Source organism: Somniosus microcephalus, chromosome 6 (assembly GCF_052327205.1).
Source record: "Somniosus microcephalus isolate GS21.2 chromosome 6, FLI_Smic_1.0, whole genome shotgun sequence".
NCBI classification, from domain to species: domain Eukaryota; kingdom Metazoa; phylum Chordata; class Chondrichthyes; order Squaliformes; family Somniosidae; genus Somniosus; species Somniosus microcephalus.
This window is the reverse complement of record NC_140992.1, coordinates 115,884,311-115,904,970: the sequence shown is the minus strand read 5'-3', so window position 1 is coordinate 115,904,970 and position 20,660 is coordinate 115,884,311.

Sequence of the window (20,660 nt, the reverse complement as noted above, 5' to 3'; positions counted from 1 at the left end):
GGGTGCAATGACAGTATGGGATTGCTCTGTGTGTGCAGTGAATGTGTGGGAATTCTCTGTGCGTGCAGTGATGGAGTGTTTTTTCTCCCCGGATGCAGTGGCAATCTGGGATTGCTCTGTGCATGCAGTGACAGTGTGGGATTGCTCGCTGGGTACAGTGACAGTGTGGGATTGCTCTCTGGGTGCTGTGGCAGTGTGGGATTGCTCTCTGGGTGCAGTGACAGTGTCGGTTTCCTCTGTGCATGCAGTGACAGTGTGGGATTGCTCTCTGGGTGCACTGGCAGTGTAGGATTGCTCTCTGGGTGCAGTGACAGTGTGGGATTGCTCTCTGGGTGCAGTGACCGTGTGGGATTGCTCTCTGGGTGCAGTGACAGTGTGGGCTTACTCTGGGCATGCACTGATAGGGCGGGATTGCTCTCTGGGAGCAGTGACAGTGTGGGATTGCTCTATGTGTGCAGTGTCAGTGTGGGATTGCCCTGTGCATTCAGTGACAGTGTGTGACTGCTTGCTGGGTGCAGTGACACTCTGGCATTGCCCTGAGGGTGCAGTGAAAGTGTGGGCTTGCTCTGAGGATGCAGTGACAGTGTGGGATTGCCCTGTGCATGCAGTGACTGTGTGGGATTGCTCTCTGGGTGCAATGACAGTGTGTGTTTGCCCTGTGGGTGCAGTGACAGTGCAGGATTGTCCTCTGCATGCAGTAACAATGTGGGATTGCTCTCTGGGAGCAGTGACAATGCAGGTTTGATCTCTGGCTGCAGTGACAGTGTGGGATTGCTCCGTGAATGCAGTGACTGTGTGGGATTGCTCTCTGGGTGCAGTGACAGTTTGGGATTGCTCTGTGCGTGCAGTGACAGTGTGGGATTGTTCTGAGGGTGCAGGGACAGTGTGGGGTTGCTCTGAGGGTGCAGTGACAGTATGGGATTGCTCTGAGGGTGCAGTGACAGTGTGGGATTGCTCTGGGTGCAGGGACAGTGTGGGATTGCTCTCTGGATGCAGTGACAGTGTGGGATTGCTCTACGGGTGCAGGGACAGTGTGAGATTGCTTTCTGGGTGCAGTGACAGTGTTGGATTGCTCTGAGGGTGCAGTGATATTGTGAGATTGCTCTGTGCATGCAGTGACAGTGTGGGATTTATCTGTGCATGCACTGACAGTGTGGGATTGCTCTCTGGGTGCAGTGACATTGTGAGATTGCTCTGTGCATGCAGTGACAGTGTGGGATTTCTCTGTGCATGCACTGACAGTGTGGGATTGCTCTCTGGGAGCAGTGACAGTGTGGGATTGCTCTATGCATGCAGTATCAGTGTGGGATTGCCCTGTGCATTCAGTGAGAGTCTGTGATTGCTTGCTGCATGCAGTGACACATGCAGCATTGCCTTGAGGATGCAGTTTCACTGTGGGATTGCTCTCTGCGTGCAGTGACAGTGTGGGATTGCTCTGGGTGCAGGAACAGTGTGGGATTGCTCTCTGGATGCAGTGACAGTGTGGGATTGCTCTACGGGTGCAGGGACAGTGTGAGATTGCTCTCTGGGTGCAGTGACAGTGTTGGATTGCTCTGAGGGTGCAGTGACATTGTGAGATTGCTCTGTGCATGCAGTGACAGTGTGGGATTTATCTGTGCATGCACTGACAGTGTGGGATTGCTCTCTGGGTGCAGTGACATTGTGAGATTGCTCTATGCATGCAGTGACAGTGTGGGATTTCTCTGTGCATGCACTGACAGTGTGGGATTGCTCTCTGGGAGCAGTGACAGTGTGGGATTGCTCTATGCATGCAGTATCAGTGTGGGATTGCCCTGTGCATTCAGTGAGAGCCTGTGATTGCTTGCTGCATGCAGTGACACATGCAGCATTGCCTTGAGGATGCAGTTTCACTGTGGGATTGCTCTCTGCGTGCAGTGACAGTGTGGGATTGCTCTTTGCGTGCAGTGACAGTGTGGGATTGCTCGCTGGGTGCATTGACATTGTGGTATTGCTCTGAGGGTGCAGTGTAAGTGTGGGATTGCTCTGAGGATGCATTGACAGTGTAGGATTGCCCTGTGCGTGCAGTGACTGTGTGGGATTGCTCTCTGGGTGAAGTGACAGTGTGGGATTGCCCTGTGGGTGCAGTGACAGTGTGGGATTGCTCTCTGCATGCAGTGACAATGTGGGATTGCTCTCTGGGTGCAATGACAATGCAGGATTGTTCCCTGGGTGCAGTGACAGTGTGGGATTGTTCTCTGGGTGCAGTGACAGTGTGAGATTGCTCCATGCATGCAGTGACAGTGTGGGATTGCTCTGTGCGTCCAGTGACAGTGTGGGATGCCTCCGTGCATGCAGTGACAGTGTGGGATTGCTCTCTGAGTGCAGTGACAGTGTGGGATTGCCCTTTGCGTGCAGTGACAGTGTGCGAGTGCTCCCTGGGTGCAGTGACAGTGTGGGATTGCCCTGTGCATTCAGTGAGAGTCTGTGATTGCTTGCTGCATGCAGTGACACATGCAGCATTGCCTTGAGGATGCAGTTTCACTGTGGGATTGCTCTCTGCGTGCAGTGACAGTGTGGGATTGCTCTTTGCATGCAGTGACAGTGTGGGATTGCTCGCTGGGTGCATTGACATTGTGGTAATGCTCTGAGGGTGCAGTGTAAGTGTGGGATTGCTCTGAGGATGCATTGACAGTGTAGGATTGCCCTGTGCGTGCAGTGACTGTGTGGGATTGCTCTCTGGATGAAGTGACAGTGTGGGATTGCCCTGTGGGTGCAGTGACAGTGTGGGATTGCTCTCTGCATGCAGTGACAATGTGGGATTGCTCTCTGGGTGCAATGACAATGCAGGATTGTTCCCTGGGTGCAGTGACAGTGTGGGATTGTTCTCTTGGTGCAGTGACAGTGTGAGATTGCTCCATGCATGCAGTGACAGTGTGGGATTGCTCTGTGCGTCCAGTGACAGTGTGGGATGCCTCCGTGCATGCAGTGACTGTGTGGGATTGCTCTCTGGGTGCAGTGACAGTGTGGGATTGCTCTCTCAGTGCAGTGACAGTGCGGGATTGCTCTCTGGGTGCAGTGACAGAGTGGGATTGCTCTCTGAGTGCAGTGACAGTGTGGGATTGCCCTTTGCGTGCAGTGACAGTGTGCGAGTGCTCCCTGAGTGCAGCGACAGTGCGGGATTGCTCTGTGCGTGCAGTGACAGTGTGGGATTGCTCTGAGGGTGCAGTGGCAGGCTGGGATTGGTCTCTGGGTGCAGTGACAGTGTGGGATTGCCCTGAGGATGCAGTGCCAGTGTGGGATTGCGCTGTGGCTGCAGTGACAGTGTGGGATTGCTCGCTGGGTGCAGCTACAGTGTGGGTTTGCTCTGAGTGTGCAGTGACAGTGTGGGATTGCTCTGAGGGAGCGGTGACAGTGTGGGGTTGCTCTGAGGGTGCAGTCACAGTATGGGATTGCTCTGATGGTGCAGTGACAGTGTGGGATTGCTCTGTGTGTGCAGTGTCAGTGAGGGATTGCTCTGTGGGTGCAGTGACAATGTGGGATTGCTCTCTGGGTGCACTGACAGTTTGGGATTGCCCTTTGGGTGCAGTGACAGTGTGCGAGTGCTCCCTGGATGCAGTGACAGTGCGGGATTGTTCTGTGCATGCAGTGACAGTGTGGGATTGCTCTGTGCATGCATTGACAGTGTGGGATTGCTCCCTGGGTGCAGTGACAGTGTGGGATTGCCCTGAAGATGCAGTGACAGTGTGTGATTGTGCTGTGGCTGCAGTGAAAGTGTGGGATTGCTCGCTGGGTGCAGCTACAGTGTGGGTTTGCTCTGAGGGTGCAGTGACAGTGTGGGATTGCTCTGAGTGTGCAGTGACAGTGTGGGATTGCTCTGAAGGTGCAGTGACAGTGTGGGATTGCTCTGAGGGTGCAGTGACAGTGTGGGATTGCTCCGTGCGTGCAGTGACAGAGTGGGATTGCTCTCTGGGTCCATTGACATTGTGGTATTGCTCTGAGGGTGCAGTGAAAGTGTGGGATTGCTGTGAAGATGCTGTGACAGTGTGGGGTTGCCCTGTGCACGCAGTGACTGTGTGGGATTGCTCTCTGGGTGCAGTGACAGTGTGGGGTTGCTCTCTGGGTGCAGTGACAGTGTGGGATTGCTCTACGGGTGCAGTGACAGTGTGGGATTGCACTCTGGGTGCAGTGACAATCTTGGATTGCTCTTAGGGTGCAGTGACAGTGTGGGATTGCCCTGTACGTGCAGTGACAGTGTGGAATTGCTCTCTGGATGCAGTGACAGTGTTGGATTGCTGTCTGGGTGCAGTAACTGTGTGAGATTGCTCCGTGCATACAGTGACAGTGTGGGATTCCTCTCTGGGTGCATTGACATTGTAGTATTGCTCTGAGGGTGCCGTGAAAGTGTGGAATTGCCCTGTGCATGCAGCGACTGTGTGGGATTGCTATCTGGGTGCAGTGACAGTGTGGGATTGCCCTGTGGGTGCAGTGACAGTGTGGGATTGTTCTCGGCATGCAGTAACAATGTGGGATTGCTCTCTGGGGGCAGTGACAATGCGGGATTGTTCTCTGGATGCAGTGACTGTGTGGGATTGCTCTCTGGGTGCAGTGACAGTGTGGGATTGCTCTCTGGGTACAGTGACAGTGTGGGATTGCTCTGTGCGTGCAGTGACAGTGTGGGATTGTTCTGAGGGTGCAGTGACAGTGTGGGATTGCTCTCTGGGTGCAGGGACAGTGTGGGATTCCTCGCTGGGTGCATTGACATTGTGGTATTGCACTGAGGGTGCAGTGACAGTTTTGGATTGCTCTGTGGGTGCAGTGACAGTGTGGGATTGCCCTGTACGTGCAGTGAAAGTGTGGGATTGCTCTCTGCATGCAGTGACAGTGTTGGATTGCTCTGAGTGTGCAGTGACAGTGTTGGATTGCTCTGAGGATGCAGTGACAGTGTGGGATTGCCCTGTGCATGCAGTGACTGTGTGGAATTGCTGTCTGGGTGCAGTGACAGTGTAGGATTGCCCTGTGGGTGCAGTGACAGCGTGGGATTTTTCTCTGGGTGCAGTGACAATGCGGGATTTTTCTCTGGATGCAGTGACAGTGTGGGATTGCTCTCTGGGTGCAGTGACAGTGTGAGATTGCTCCGTGCATGCAGTAACTGTGTGGGATTGCTCTCTGAGTGCAGTGGCAGTGTGGGATTGCTCTCTGGGTGCAGTGACAGTGTGGGATTGCTCTATGCATGCAGTGACAGTGTGGGATTGCTCTCTGCGTGCAGTGACATTGTGAGATTGCTCTATGTGTGCAGTGTCAGTGTGGGATTGCCCTGTGCATTCAGTGCGAGTGTGTGATTGCTTGCTGGATGCAGTGACACTGTGCCATTGCCCTGAGGATGCAGAGTCACTGGGGTTGCTCTCTGCGTGCATTGACAATGTGGGATTGCTCTGTGTGTGCAGTGACAGTGTGGGATTGCTCTGAGGATGCAGTGACAGTGTGGGATTGCCCTGTGCGTGCAGTGACTGTGTGGGATTGGTCTCTGGGTGCAATGACAGTGTGGGATGGCCCTGTGGGTGCAGTGACAGTGTGGGATTGCCCTGTGGGTGCAGTGACAGTGTGTGATTGCTCTCTGCATGCAGTGACAATTTGGGATTGCTCTCTGGGTGCAGTGACAGTGTGAGATTGCTTTGTGCATGCAGTGACAGTGTGGGATTGCTCTGTGCGTGCAGTGACAGAGTGGGATGTCTCCGCGCATGCAGTGACAGTGTGGGATTGCTCTCTGGGTGCAGTGTCAGTGTGGGATTGCTCTCTCAGTGCAGTGACAGTGCAGGATTGCTTTCTGGGTGCAGTGACAGTGTGGGATTGCTGTCTGGTGCATGACAGTGTGAGATTGCTCTGTGCATGCAGTGAAAGTGTGGGATTGCTCTCTGGGTGCAGTGACAATGTGGGATAGCTCTATGCATGCAGCGACAGTGTGGGATTGCTCTGTGCATGCAGTGCCAGTGTGGGATTTCTCTGAGATGCAGTGATAATGTGGAATTGCCCTGTGCATGCAGTGAGAGTGTGGGATTGCCCTGAGAATGCAGTGAAAGTGTGGGATTTCTCTCTGGCTGCAGTGACAGTGTGGGATTGCTCTGAGGGTGCAGTGACAGTGTGGGATTGTTCTGAGGGTGCGGTGACAGTGTGGGATTGCTTTCTGGGTGCAGTGACAGTGTGGGATTCCTCTCTGGTGCAGTGCCAGTGTGAGATTGCTCTGTGCATCAACTGACAGTGTGGGATTGCTCTCTGGGTGCAGTAACAGTGCGGGATTGCTCTCTGGGTGCAGTGACAGTGTGCGATTGCTCTGTGCATGCAGTGACAGTGTGGGATTGCTCGGAGGGTGCAGTGACAATGTGGGATTGCTCGCTGGGTGCATTGACATTGTGGTATTGCTCTGAGGATGCAGTGACAGTGTGGGATTTCTCTCTGGCTGCAGTGATAGTGTGTGATTGCTGTCTGGGTGCAGTGACAGTGTGCAATTGCTCTGTGCATGCAGTGACAGTGCGGGATTGCTCTGAGAGTGCAGTGACAATGTGGGATTGCTCGCTGGGTGCATTGACATTGTGGTATTGCTCTGAGGGTGCAGTGACAGTGTGGGATTGCTCTGTTGGTGCAGTGACAGTGTGGGATTGCTCTCTGGGTGCAGTGACAGCGTGGGATTGCTCAAAGGGTGCAGTGACAGTGTGGGATTGCTCGCTGGGTGCAGTGACAATCTGGGATTGCTCTGAGCGTGCAGTGACAGTTTGGGATTGCTCTCTCAGTGCAGTGACAGTGTGGGCTTGCTCTGTGCATGCGCTGACAGCGTTGGATTGCTCTGTGCATGAAGTGACAGTGTGTGATTGCTCTCTGGGTGCAGTGACAGTGTGGGATTGCTCTAAGGGTGCAGTGACAGAGTGGGATTGCTCTCTGGGTGCAGTGACAATCTGGGATTGCTCTGAGCATGCAGTGACAGTTTGGGATTGCTCTCTGGGTGCAGTGACAGTGTGGGCTTGGTCTATGCATGCACTGACAGCGTTGGATTGCTCTGTGCATGAAGTGACAGTGTGTGATTGATCTCTGAGTGCCGTGACAGTGTGGGATTGCTCTGAGTGTGAAGTGCCAGTATGGGATTGCACTCTGGGTGCAGTGACAGTGTGGAATTGCTCTCTGGGTGCAGTGACAGTGTGGGATTGCTCTGAGAATGCAGTGACAGTGTGAAATTGCCCTGTACATGCAATGAAAGTGTGGGCTTGCTCTCTGTGTGCAGTGACAGTGTGGGATTGCCCTGAGGATGCAGTGACAGTGTGGGATTGCTCTAAGGGTGCAGTGACAGAGTGGGATTGCTCTCTGGGTGCCGTGACAATCTGGGACTGCTCTAAGCATGCAGTGACAGTGTGGGATTGCTCTCTGGGTGCAGTGACAGTGTGGGCTTGCTCTGTGCATGCACTGACAGCGTTGGATTGCTCTGTGCATGAACTGCCAGTATGGGATTGCTCTCTGGGTGCAGTGACAGTGTGGGATTGCTCTCTGGGTGCACTGACATTGTGGTATTGCTCTGATGGTGCACTGACAGTGTGGGATTGCTCTGTGCATACAGTGACAATGTGGGATTGCACTGTGCATGCCCTGACAGTGTGGGATTGCCCTCTGGGTGCAGTGACAGTGTGGGATTGCTCTCTGGGTCCATTGACATTGTGGTATTGCTCTGAGGGTGCCGTAAAAATGTGGGATTGCTCTGAGGATGCAGTGACAGTGTGGGATTGCCCTGTGCATGAAGTGACTGTGTGGGATTGCTGTCTGGGTGCAGTGACAGTCTGGGATTGCCCTGTGGGTGCAGTGAAAATGCGGGATTATTCTCTGGGTGCAGTGACAGTGTGGGATTGTTCTCTGCATGCAGTATCAATGTGGGTTTGCTCTCTGGGGGCAGTGACAATGCAGGATTGTTCTCTGGATGCAGTGACAGTGTGGGATTGCTCTCTGGGTGCAGTGACAGTGTGAGATTGCTCCATGCATGCAGTGACAGTGTGGGATTGTTCTCTGGGTACAGTGACAGTGTGGGATTGCTCTGTGCGTGCAGTGACAGTGTGGGATTGTTCTGAGGGTGCAGTGACAGTGTGGGATTGCTCTCTGGGTGCAGTGACAGTGTGGGATTGCTCTCTGGGTGCAGTGACAGTGTGGGATTGCTCTCTGGGTACAGTGACAGTGTGGGATTGCTCTGTGCATGCAGTGACAGTGTGGGATTGTTCTGAGGGTGCAGTGACAGTGTGGGATTGCTCTCTGGGTGCAGTGACAGTGTGGGATTGCTCTACGGGTGCAGTGACAGTGTGGGATTCCTCTCTGGGTGCATTGACATTGTGGTATTGCTCTCTGGGTGCCGTGAATGTGTGGGATTGCCCTGTGCATGCAGCGACTGTGTGGGATTGCTGTCTGGGTGCAGTGACAGTGTGGGATTGCCCTGTGGGTGCAGTGACTGTGTGGGATTGCTGTCTGGGTGCAGTAACAATGTGGGATTGCTCTCTGGGGGCAGTGACAATGCGGGATTGTTCTCTGGATGCAGTGACAGTGTGGGATTGCTCTCTGGGTGCAGTGACAGTGTGGGATTGCTCTCTGGGTACAGTGACTGTGTGGGATTGCTCTGTGCGTGCAGTGACAGTGTGGGATTGTTCTGAGGGTGCAGTGACAGTGTGGGATTGCTCTGTGCGTGCAGTGACAGTGTGGGATTGTTCTGAGGGTGCAGTGACAGTGTGGGATTGCTCTCTGGGTGCAGTGACCGTGTGGGATTGCTCTCTGGGTGCAGGGACAGTGTGGGATTCCTCGCTGGGTCCATTGACATTGTGGTATTGCTCTGAGGGTGCAGTGACAGTTTTGGATTGCTCTGTGGGTGCAGTGACAGTGTGGGATTGCCCTGTACGTGCAGTGAAAGTGTGGGATTGCTCTCTGCATGCAGTGACAGTGTTGGATTGCTCTGAGTGTGCAGTGACAGTGTTGGATTGCTCTGAGGATGCAGTGACAGTGTGGGATTGCCCTGTGCATGCAGTGACTGTGTGGAATTGCTGTCTGGGTGCAGTGACAGTGTAGGATTGCCCTGTGGGTGCAGTGACAGCATGGGATTTTTCTCTGGGTGCAGTGACAATGCGGGATTTTTCTCTGGATGCAGTGACAGTGTGGGATTGCTCTCTGGGTGCAGTGACAGTGTGAGATTGCTCCGTGCATGCAGTAACTGTGTGGGATTGCTCTCTGAGTGCAGTGGCAGTGTGGGATTGCTCTCTGGGTGCAGTGACAGTGTGGGATTGCTCTATGCGTGCAGTGACAGTGTGGGATTGCTCTCTGCGTGCAGTGACATTGTGAGATTGCTCTATGTGTGCAGTGTCATTGTGGGATTGCCCTGTGCATTCAGTGCGAGTGTGCGATTGCTTGCTGGGTGCAGTGACACTGTGCCATTGCCCTGAGGATGCAGTGTCACTGTGGGGTTGCTCTCTGCGTGCATTGACAATGTGGGATTGCTCTGTGTGTGCAGTGACAGTGTGGGATTGCTCTGTGTGTGCAGTGACAATGTGGGATTGCTCTGAGGATGCAGTGACAGTGTGGGATTGCCCTGTGTGTGCAGTGACTGTGTGGGATTGGTCTCTGGGTGCAATGACAGTGTGGGATGGCCCTGTGGGTGCAGTGACAGTGTGGGATTGCCCTGTGGGTGCAGTGACAGTGTGTGATTGCTCTCTGCATGCAGTGACAATTTGGGATTGCTCTCTGGGTGCAGTGACAGTGTGAGATTGCTTTGTGCATGCAGTGACAGTGTGGGATTGCTCTGTGCGTGCAGTGACAGTGTGGGATGTCTCCGCGCATGCAGTGACAGTGTGGGATTGCTCTCTGGGTGCAGTGACAGTGTGGGATTGCTCTCTCAGTGCAGTGACAGTGCAGGATTGCTCTCTGGGTGCAGTGACAGTGTGGGATTGCTGTCTGGTGCAGTGACAGTGTGAGATTGCTCTGTGCATGCAGTGAAAGTGTGGGATTGCTCTCTGGGTGCAGTGACAATGTGGGATAGCTCTATGCATGCAGCGACAGTGTGGGATTGCTCTGTGCATGCAGTGCCAGTGTGGGATTTCTCTGAGATGCAGTGATAATGTGGAATTGCCCTGTGCATGCAGTGAGAGTGTGGGATTGCCCTGAGAATGCAGTGAAAGTGTGGGATTTCTCTCTGGCTGCAGTGACAGTGTGGGATTGCTCTGAGGGTGCAGTGACTGTGTGGGATTGTTCTGAGGGTGCAGTGACAGTGTGGGGATGCATTCTGTGTGCAGTGACAGTGTGGGATTGCCCTGTGCGTGCAGTGACTGTGTGGGATTGGTCTCTGGGTGCAATGACAGTGTGGGATGGCCCTGTGGGTGCAGTGACAGTGTGGGATTGCCCTGTGGGTGCAGTGACAGTGTGTGATTGCTCTCTGCATGCAGTGACAATTTGGGATTGCTCTCTGGGTGCAGTGACAGTGTGAGATTGCTTTGTGCATGCAGTGACAGTGTGGGATTGCTCTGTGCGTGCAGTGACAGAGTGGGATGTCTCCGCGCATGCAGTGACAGTGTGGGATTGCTCTCTGGGTGCAGTGTCAGTGTGGGATTGCTCTCTCAGTGCAGTGACAGTGCAGGATTGCTTTCTGGGTGCAGTGACAGTGTGGGATTGCTGTCTGGTGCATGACAGTGTGAGATTGCTCTGTGCATGCAGTGAAAGTGTGGGATTGCTCTCTGGGTGCAGTGACAATGTGGGATAGCTCTATGCATGCAGCGACAGTGTGGGATTGCTCTGTGCATGCAGTGCCAGTGTGGGATTTCTCTGAGATGCAGTGATAATGTGGAATTGCCCTGTGCATGCAGTGAGAGTGTGGGATTGCCCTGAGAATGCAGTGAAAGTGTGGGATTTCTCTCTGGCTGCAGTGACAGTGTGGGATTGCTCTGAGGGTGCAGTGACAGTGTGGGATTGTTCTGAGGGTGCGGTGACAGTGTGGGATTGCTTTCTGGGTGCAGTGACAGTGTGGGATTCCTCTCTGGTGCAGTGCCAGTGTGAGATTGCTCTGTGCATCAACTGACAGTGTGGGATTGCTCTCTGGGTGCAGTAACAGTGCGGGATTGCTCTCTGGGTGCAGTGACAGTGTGCGATTGCTCTGTGCATGCAGTGACAGTGTGGGATTGCTCGGAGGGTGCAGTGACAATGTGGGATTGCTCGCTGGGTGCATTGACATTGTGGTATTGCTCTGAGGATGCAGTGACAGTGTGGGATTTCTCTCTGGCTGCAGTGATAGTGTGTGATTGCTGTCTGGGTGCAGTGACAGTGTGCAATTGCTCTGTGCATGCAGTGACAGTGCGGGATTGCTCTGAGAGTGCAGTGACAATGTGGGATTGCTCGCTGGGTGCATTGACATTGTGGTATTGCTCTGAGGGTGCAGTGACAGTGTGGGATTGCTCTGTTGGTGCAGTGACAGTGTGGGATTGCTCTCTGGGTGCAGTGACAGCGTGGGATTGCTCAAAGGGTGCAGTGACAGTGTGGGATTGCTCGCTGGGTGCAGTGACAATCTGGGATTGCTCTGAGCGTGCAGTGACAGTTTGGGATTGCTCTCTCAGTGCAGTGACAGTGTGGGCTTGCTCTGTGCATGCGCTGACAGCGTTGGATTGCTCTGTGCATGAAGTGACAGTGTGTGATTGCTCTCTGGGTGCAGTGACAGTGTGGGATTGCTCTAAGGGTGCAGTGACAGAGTGGGATTGCTCTCTGGGTGCAGTGACAATCTGGGATTGCTCTGAGCATGCAGTGACAGTTTGGGATTGCTCTCTGGGTGCAGTGACAGTGTGGGCTTGGTCTATGCATGCACTGACAGCGTTGGATTGCTCTGTGCATGAAGTGACAGTGTGTGATTGATCTCTGAGTGCCGTGACAGTGTGGGATTGCTCTGAGTGTGAAGTGCCAGTATGGGATTGCACTCTGGGTGCAGTGACAGTGTGGAATTGCTCTCTGGGTGCAGTGACAGTGTGGGATTGCTCTGAGAATGCAGTGACAGTGTGAAATTGCCCTGTACATGCAATGAAAGTGTGGGCTTGCTCTCTGTGTGCAGTGACAGTGTGGGATTGCCCTGAGGATGCAGTGACAGTGTGGGATTGCTCTAAGGGTGCAGTGACAGAGTGGGATTGCTCTCTGGGTGCCGTGACAATCTGGGACTGCTCTAAGCATGCAGTGACAGTGTGGGATTGCTCTCTGGGTGCAGTGACAGTGTGGGCTTGCTCTGTGCATGCACTGACAGCGTTGGATTGCTCTGTGCATGAACTGCCAGTATGGGATTGCTCTCTGGGTGCAGTGACAGTGTGGGATTGCTCTCTGGGTGCACTGACATTGTGGTATTGCTCTGATGGTGCACTGACAGTGTGGGATTGCTCTGTGCATACAGTGACAATGTGGGATTGCACTGTGCATGCCCTGACAGTGTGGGATTGCCCTCTGGGTGCAGTGACAGTGTGGGATTGCTCTCTGGGTCCATTGACATTGTGGTATTGCTCTGAGGGTGCCGTAAAAATGTGGGATTGCTCTGAGGATGCAGTGACAGTGTGGGATTGCCCTGTGCATGAAGTGACTGTGTGGGATTGCTGTCTGGGTGCAGTGACAGTCTGGGATTGCCCTGTGGGTGCAGTGAAAATGCGGGATTATTCTCTGGGTGCAGTGACAGTGTGGGATTGTTCTCTGCATGCAGTATCAATGTGGGTTTGCTCTCTGGGGGCAGTGACAATGCAGGATTGTTCTCTGGATGCAGTGACAGTGTGGGATTGCTCTCTGGGTGCAGTGACAGTGTGAGATTGCTCCATGCATGCAGTGACAGTGTGGGATTGTTCTCTGGGTACAGTGACAGTGTGGGATTGCTCTGTGCGTGCAGTGACAGTGTGGGATTGTTCTGAGGGTGCAGTGACAGTGTGGGATTGCTCTCTGGGTGCAGTGACAGTGTGGGATTGCTCTCTGGGTGCAGTGACAGTGTGGGATTGCTCTCTGGGTACAGTGACAGTGTGGGATTGCTCTGTGCATGCAGTGACAGTGTGGGATTGTTCTGAGGGTGCAGTGACAGTGTGGGATTGCTCTCTGGGTGCAGTGACAGTGTGGGATTGCTCTACGGGTGCAGTGACAGTGTGGGATTCCTCTCTGGGTGCATTGACATTGTGGTATTGCTCTCTGGGTGCCGTGAATGTGTGGGATTGCCCTGTGCATGCAGCGACTGTGTGGGATTGCTGTCTGGGTGCAGTGACAGTGTGGGATTGCCCTGTGGGTGCAGTGACTGTGTGGGATTGCTGTCTGGGTGCAGTAACAATGTGGGATTGCTCTCTGGGGGCAGTGACAATGCGGGATTGTTCTCTGGATGCAGTGACAGTGTGGGATTGCTCTCTGGGTGCAGTGACAGTGTGGGATTGCTCTCTGGGTACAGTGACTGTGTGGGATTGCTCTGTGCGTGCAGTGACAGTGTGGGATTGTTCTGAGGGTGCAGTGACAGTGTGGGATTGCTCTGTGCGTGCAGTGACAGTGTGGGATTGTTCTGAGGGTGCAGTGACAGTGTGGGATTGCTCTCTGGGTGCAGTGACCGTGTGGGATTGCTCTCTGGGTGCAGGGACAGTGTGGGATTCCTCGCTGGGTGCATTGACATTGTGGTATTGCTCTGAGGGTGCAGTGACAGTTTTGGATTGCTCTGTGGGTGCAGTGACAGTGTGGGATTGCCCTGTACGTGCAGTGAAAGTGTGGGATTGCTCTCTGCATGCAGTGACAGTGTTGGATTGCTCTGAGTGTGCAGTGACAGTGTTGGATTGCTCTGAGGATGCAGTGACAGTGTGGGATTGCCCTGTGCATGCAGTGACTGTGTGGAATTGCTGTCTGGGTGCAGTGACAGTGTAGGATTGCCCTGTGGGTGCAGTGACAGCATGGGATTTTTCTCTGGGTGCAGTGACAATGCGGGATTTTTCTCTGGATGCAGTGACAGTGTGGGATTGCTCTCTGGGTGCAGTGACAGTGTGAGATTGCTCCGTGCATGCAGTAACTGTGTGGGATTGCTCTCTGAGTGCAGTGGCAGTGTGGGATTGCTCTCTGGGTGCAGTGACAGTGTGGGATTGCTCTATGCGTGCAGTGACAGTGTGGGATTGCTCTCTGCGTGCAGTGACATTGTGAGATTGCTCTATGTGTGCAGTGTCATTGTGGGATTGCCCTGTGCATTCAGTGCGAGTGTGCGATTGCTTGCTGGGTGCAGTGACACTGTGCCATTGCCCTGAGGATGCAGTGTCACTGTGGGGTTGCTCTCTGCGTGCATTGACAATGTGGGATTGCTCTGTGTGTGCAGTGACAGTGTGGGATTGCTCTGTGTGTGCAGTGACAATGTGGGATTGCTCTGAGGATGCAGTGACAGTGTGGGATTGCCCTGTGTGTGCAGTGACTGTGTGGGATTGGTCTCTGGGTGCAATGACAGTGTGGGATGGCCCTGTGGGTGCAGTGACAGTGTGGGATTGCCCTGTGGGTGCAGTGACAGTGTGTGATTGCTCTCTGCATGCAGTGACAATTTGGGATTGCTCTCTGGGTGCAGTGACAGTGTGAGATTGCTTTGTGCATGCAGTGACAGTGTGGGATTGCTCTGTGCGTGCAGTGACAGTGTGGGATGTCTCCGCGCATGCAGTGACAGTGTGGGATTGCTCTCTGGGTGCAGTGACAGTGTGGGATTGCTCTCTCAGTGCAGTGACAGTGCAGGATTGCTCTCTGGGTGCAGTGACAGTGTGGGATTGCTGTCTGGTGCAGTGACAGTGTGAGATTGCTCTGTGCATGCAGTGAAAGTGTGGGATTGCTCTCTGGGTGCAGTGACAATGTGGGATAGCTCTATGCATGCAGCGACAGTGTGGGATTGCTCTGTGCATGCAGTGCCAGTGTGGGATTTCTCTGAGATGCAGTGATAATGTGGAATTGCCCTGTGCATGCAGTGAGAGTGTGGGATTGCCCTGAGAATGCAGTGAAAGTGTGGGATTTCTCTCTGGCTGCAGTGACAGTGTGGGATTGCTCTGAGGGTGCAGTGACTGTGTGGGATTGTTCTGAGGGTGCAGTGACAGTGTGGGGATGCATTCTGTGTGCAGTGACAGTGTGGGATTGCTTTCTGGGTGCAGTGACAGTGTGGGATTGCTCTCTGGTGCAGTGCCAGTGTGAGATTGCTCTGTGCATGCAGTGACAGTGTGGGATTGCTCGGAGGGTGCAGTGACAATGTGGGATTGCTTGCTGGGTGCATTGACATTGTGGTATTGCTCTGAGGATGCAGTGACAGTGTGGGATTTCTCTCTGGCTGCAGTGGTAGTGTGTGATTGCTGTCTGGGTGCAGTGACAGTCTGCAATTGCTCTGTGCATGCAGTGACAGTGTGGGATTGCTCGGAGGGTGCAGTGACAATGTGGGATTGCTCGCTGGGTGCATTGACATTGTGGAATTGCTCTGAGGGTGCAGTGACACTGTGGGATTGCTCTGTTGGTGCAGTGACAGTGTGGGATTGCTCTCTGGGTGCAGTGACAGTGTGGGCTTGCTCTGTGCAATCACTGACAGCGTTGGATTGCTCTGTGCATGAACTGCCAGTATGGGATTGCTCTCTGGGTGCAGTGACAGTGTGGGATTGCTCTCTGGGTGCATTGACATTGTGGTATTGCTCTGATGGTGCACTGACAGTGTGGGATTGCTCTGTGCATGCAGTGACAATGTGGGATTGCACTGTGCATGCACTGACAGTGTGGGATTGCCCTCTGGGTGCAGTGACAGTGTGGGATTGCTCTCTGGGTCCATTGACATTGTGGTATTGCTCTGAGGGTGCCGTGAAAGTGTGGGATTGCTCTGAGGATGTAGTGACAGTGTGGGATTGCCCTGTGCATGCAGTGACTGTGTGGGATTGCTGTCTGGGTGCAGTGACAGTCTGGGATTGCCCTGTGGGTGCAGTGAAAATGCGGGATTATTCTCTGGGTGCAGTGACAGTGTGGGATTGCTCTACGGGTGCAGGTACAATGTGTGATTGCCCTGTATGTGCAGTGACTGTGTGGGATTGCTGTCTGGGTGCAGTGACAGTGTGGGATTGCTCTCTGGGTTCAGTGACAGTGTGAGATTGCTCCGTGCATGCAGTGACAGTGTGGGATTGCTCTCTGGGTACAGTGACAGTGTGGGATTGCTCTGTGCATGCAGTGACAGTTTGGGATTGTTCTGAGGGTGCAGTGACAGTGTGGGATTGCTCTCTGGGTGCAGTGACAGCGTGGGATTGCTCTCTTGGTGCATTGACATTGTGGTATTGCTCTGAGGGAGCAGTGAAAGTGTGGGATTGCTCTGAGGATGCAGTGACAGTGTGGGATTGCCCTGTGCGTGCAGTGACTGTGTGGGATTGCTGTCTGGGTGCAGTGACAGTGTGGGATTGCCCTGTGTGTGCAGTGACAGTGTGGGATTGTTCTCTGCATGCAGTAAAATTGTGGGACTGTTCTGAGGGTGCAGTGACAATGCGGGATTGTTCTCTGGATGCAGTGACAGTGTGGGATTGCTCTCTGGGTGCAGTGACAGTGTGAGATTGCTCTCTGGGTACAGTGACAGTGTGCGATTGCTCTGTGCATGCAGTGACCATGTGGGATTGTTCTGAGGGTGCAGTGACAGTGTGGAATTGTTCTGAGGGTGCAGTGACAGTGTGGGATTGCTCTCTGGGTGCAGTGACAGTGTGGGATTGCTCTCTGGGTGCAGGGACAGCGTGGGATTGCTCTCTGGGTGCAGTGACAGTGTGGGATTGCTCTGTGCATGCAGTGAGCATGATTGATTGTTCTGAGGGCGCAGTGACAGTGTGGGGTTGCTCTGAGGGTGCACTGACAGTGTGGGATTTCTCTCTGGGTGCAGGGACAGTGTGGGATTGCTCTCTGGGTGCACTAACAGTGTGGGATTGCTCTACGGGTGCAGTGACAGTGTGGGATTGCTCTCTGGGTGCAGTGTCAGTGTTGCATTGCCCTGAGGGTGCAGTGACAGTGTGGGATTGCTCTCTGGGTGCAGTGACAGTGTGGGATTGCTCTACGGGTGCAGTGACAGTGTGGGATTGCTCTGAGGGTGCAGTGACCATGTGTGATTGCTCTGTGCATGCAATGACAGTGTGGGATTACTCTGTGCATGCAGTGACAGTGTGGGATTGCACTCTGGGTGCAGTGACAGTGTGGGATTGCTCTATGCATGCAGTGACAGTGTGGGTTTGCTCGCTGGGTGCAGTGACAGTGTGGCATTGCTCTCTGGGTGCAGTGACAGTGTGGAATTGCTCTATGCATGCAGTGACAGTGTGGGATTGCTCTCTGGGTGAAGTGACAATACGGGATTGCTCTGTGGGTGCAGTGACAGTGTGGGATTGCTCTCTGGGTGCAGTGACAGTGTGGGATTGCTCTATGTGTGCAGTGTCAATGTGGGATTGCCCTGTGCATTCAGTGCGAGTGTGTGATTGCTTGCTGGGTGCAGTGACACTCTGCCATTGCCCTGATGATGTAGTGTCACTGTGGGATTGCTCTCTGCGTGCAGTGACAGTGTGGGATTGCTCTTTGTGTGCAGTGACAGTGTGGGATGCTCTGAGGATGCACTGATATTGTGGTATTGCTCTGAGGGTGCAGTGTAAGTGTGCGATTCCTCTGATGATGCAGTGACAGTGTGGGATTGCCCTGTGCGTGCAGTGACTGTGTGGGATTGCTCTCTGGGTGCAGTGACAGTGTGGGATTGCCCTGTGGGTGCAGTGAAAGTGTGTGATTGCTCTGTGCATGCAGTGACAGTGTGGGATTGCTCTGTGCGTGCAGTGACAGTGTGGGATGTCTCCGCGCATGCAGTAACAGTGTGGGATTGCTCTCTGGGTGCACTGACAGTGTGGGATTGCTCTCTCAGTGCAGTGACAGTGTGGGATTGCTCTCTGGTGCAGTGACACTGTGAGATTGCTCTGTGCATGCAGTGACAGTGTGGGATTGCTCTCTGGGTGCAGTAACAGTGTGGCATTGCTCTCTGGGTGCAGTGACAATGTGGGATAGCTCTATGCATGCAGCGACAGTGTGGGATTGCTCTGTGCGTGCAGTGCCAGTGTGGGATTTCTCTGAGATGCAGTGATAATGTGGAATTGCCCTGTGCATGCAGTGAGAGTGTGGGATTGCCCTGAGAATGCAGTGAAAGTGTGGGATTTCTCTCTGGCTGCAGTGACAGTGTGGGATTGCTCTGAGGGTGCAGTGACTGTGTGGGATTGTTCTGAGGGTGCAGTGACAGTGTGGGATTGCTCTCTGGTGCAGTGCCAGTGTGAGATTGCTCTGTGCTTCAAGTGACAGTGTGGGATTGCTCTCTGGGTGCAGTAACAGTGAGGGATTGCTCTCTGGGTGCAGTGGCAGTGTGCGATTGCTCTGTGCATGCAGTGACAGTGTGGGATTGCTCGGAGGGTGCTGTGACAATGTGGGATTGTTCGCTGGGTGAATTGACATTGTGGTATTGCTCTGTTGGTGCAGTGACAGTGTGTGATTGCTCTCTGGGTGCAATGACAGTGTGGGATTGCTCTAAGGGTGCAGTGACAGAGTGGGATTGCTCGCTGGGTGCAGTGACAATCTGGGATTGCTCTCTGGGTGCAGTGACAGTGTGGGCTTGGTCTGTGCATGCACTGACAGCGTTGGATTGCTCTGTGCATGAAGTGACATTGTGTGATTGCTCTCTGGGTGCCGTGACAGTGTGGGATTGCTCTGAGTGTGAAGTGCCAGTATGGGATTGCTCTCTGGGTGCAGTGACAGTGTGGGATTGCTCTGAAAATGCAGTGACAGTGTGGAATTGCCCTGTACATGCAATGAAAGTGTGGGCTTGCTCTCTGGGTGCAGTGACAGTGTGGGATTGCCCTGAGGATGCAGTGACAGTGTGCGATTGCTCTCTGGGTCCATTGACATTGTGGTATTGCTCTGAGGGTGCCGTGAAAGTGTGGGATTGCTCTGAGGATGCAGTGACAGTGTGGGATTGCCCTGTGCATGCAGTGACTGTGTGGGATTGCTGTCTGGGTGCAGTGACAGTCTGGGATTGCCCTGTGGGTGCAGTGAAAATGCGGGATTATTCTCTGGGTGCAGTGACAGTGTGGGATTGCTCTACGGGTGCAGGTACAATGTGTGATTGCCCTGTATGTGCAGTGACTGTGTGGGATTGCTGTCTGGGTGCAGTGACAGTGTGGGATTGTTATCTGCATGCAGTATCAATGTGGGATTGCTCTCTGGGGGCAGTGACAATGCGGGATTGTTCTCTGGATGCAGTGACAGTGTGGGATTGCTCTCTGGGTGCAGTGACAGTGTGAGATTGCTCCGTGCATGCAGTGACAGTGTGGGATTGCTCTCTGGGTACAGTGACAGTGTGGGATTGCTCTGTGCATGCAGTGACAGTTTGGGATTGTTCTGAGGGTGCAGTGACAGTTTGGGATTGCTCTCTGGGTGCAGTGACAGCGTGGGATTGCTCTCTTGGTGCATTGACATTGTGGTATTGCTCTGAGGGAGCAGTGAAAGTGTGGGATTGCTCTGAGGATGCAGTGACAGTGTGGGATTGCCCTGTGCGTGCAGTGACTGTGTGGGATTGCTGTCTGGGTGCAGTGACAGTGTGGGATTGCCCTGTGGGTGCAGTGACAGTGTGGGATAGTTCTCTGCATGCAGTAAAATTGTGGGATTGTTCTGAGGGTGCAGTGACAATGCGGGATTGTTCTCTGGATGCAGTGACAGTGTGGGATTGCTCTCTGGGTGCAGTGACAGTGTGAGATTGCTCTCTGGGTACAGTGACAGTGTGCGATTGCTCTGTGCATGCAGTGACCATGTGGGATTGTTCTGAGGGTGCAGTGAGAGTGTGGAATTGTTCTGAGGGTGCAGTGACAGTGTGGGATTGCTCTCTGGGTGCAGTGACAGTGTGGGACTGCTCTCTTGTTGCAGTTACAGTGTGGGATTGCTCTCTGGGTGCAGTGACAATGTGGGATTGCTCTGTGCATGCAGTGAGCATGATTGATTGTTCTGAGGGCGCAGTGACAGTGTGGGGTTGCTCTGAGGGTGCACTGACAGTGTGGGATTTCTCTCTGGGTGCAGGGACAGTGTGGGATTGCTCTCTGGGTGCAGTGACAGTGTGGGATTGCTCTACGGGTGCAGTGACAGTGTGGGATTGCTCTCTGGGTGCAGTGACAGTGTTGCATTGCCCTGAGGGTGCAGTGACAGTGTGGGATTGCTCTCTGGGTGCAGTGACAGTGTGGGATTGCTCTACGGGTGCAGTGACAGTGTGGGATTGCTCTGAGGGTGCAGTGACCATGTGTGATTGCTCTGTGCATGCAATGACAGTGTGGGATTACTCTGTGCATGCAGTGACAGTGTGGGATTGCACTCTGGGTGCAGTGACAGTGTGGGATTGCTCTATGCATGCAGTGACAGTGTGGGTTTGCTCGCTGGGTGCAGTGACAGTGTGGCATTGCTCTCTGGGTGCAGTGACAGTGTGGAATTGCTCTATGCATGCAGTGACAGTGTGGGATTGCTCTCTGGGTGCAGTGACAATACGGGATTGCTCTGTGGGTGCAGTGACAGTGTGGGATTGCTCTCTGGGTGCAGTGACAGTGTGGGATTGCTCTATGTGTGCAGTGTCAATGTGGGATTGCCCTGTGCATTCAGTGCGAGTGTGTGATTGCTTGCTGGGTGCAGTG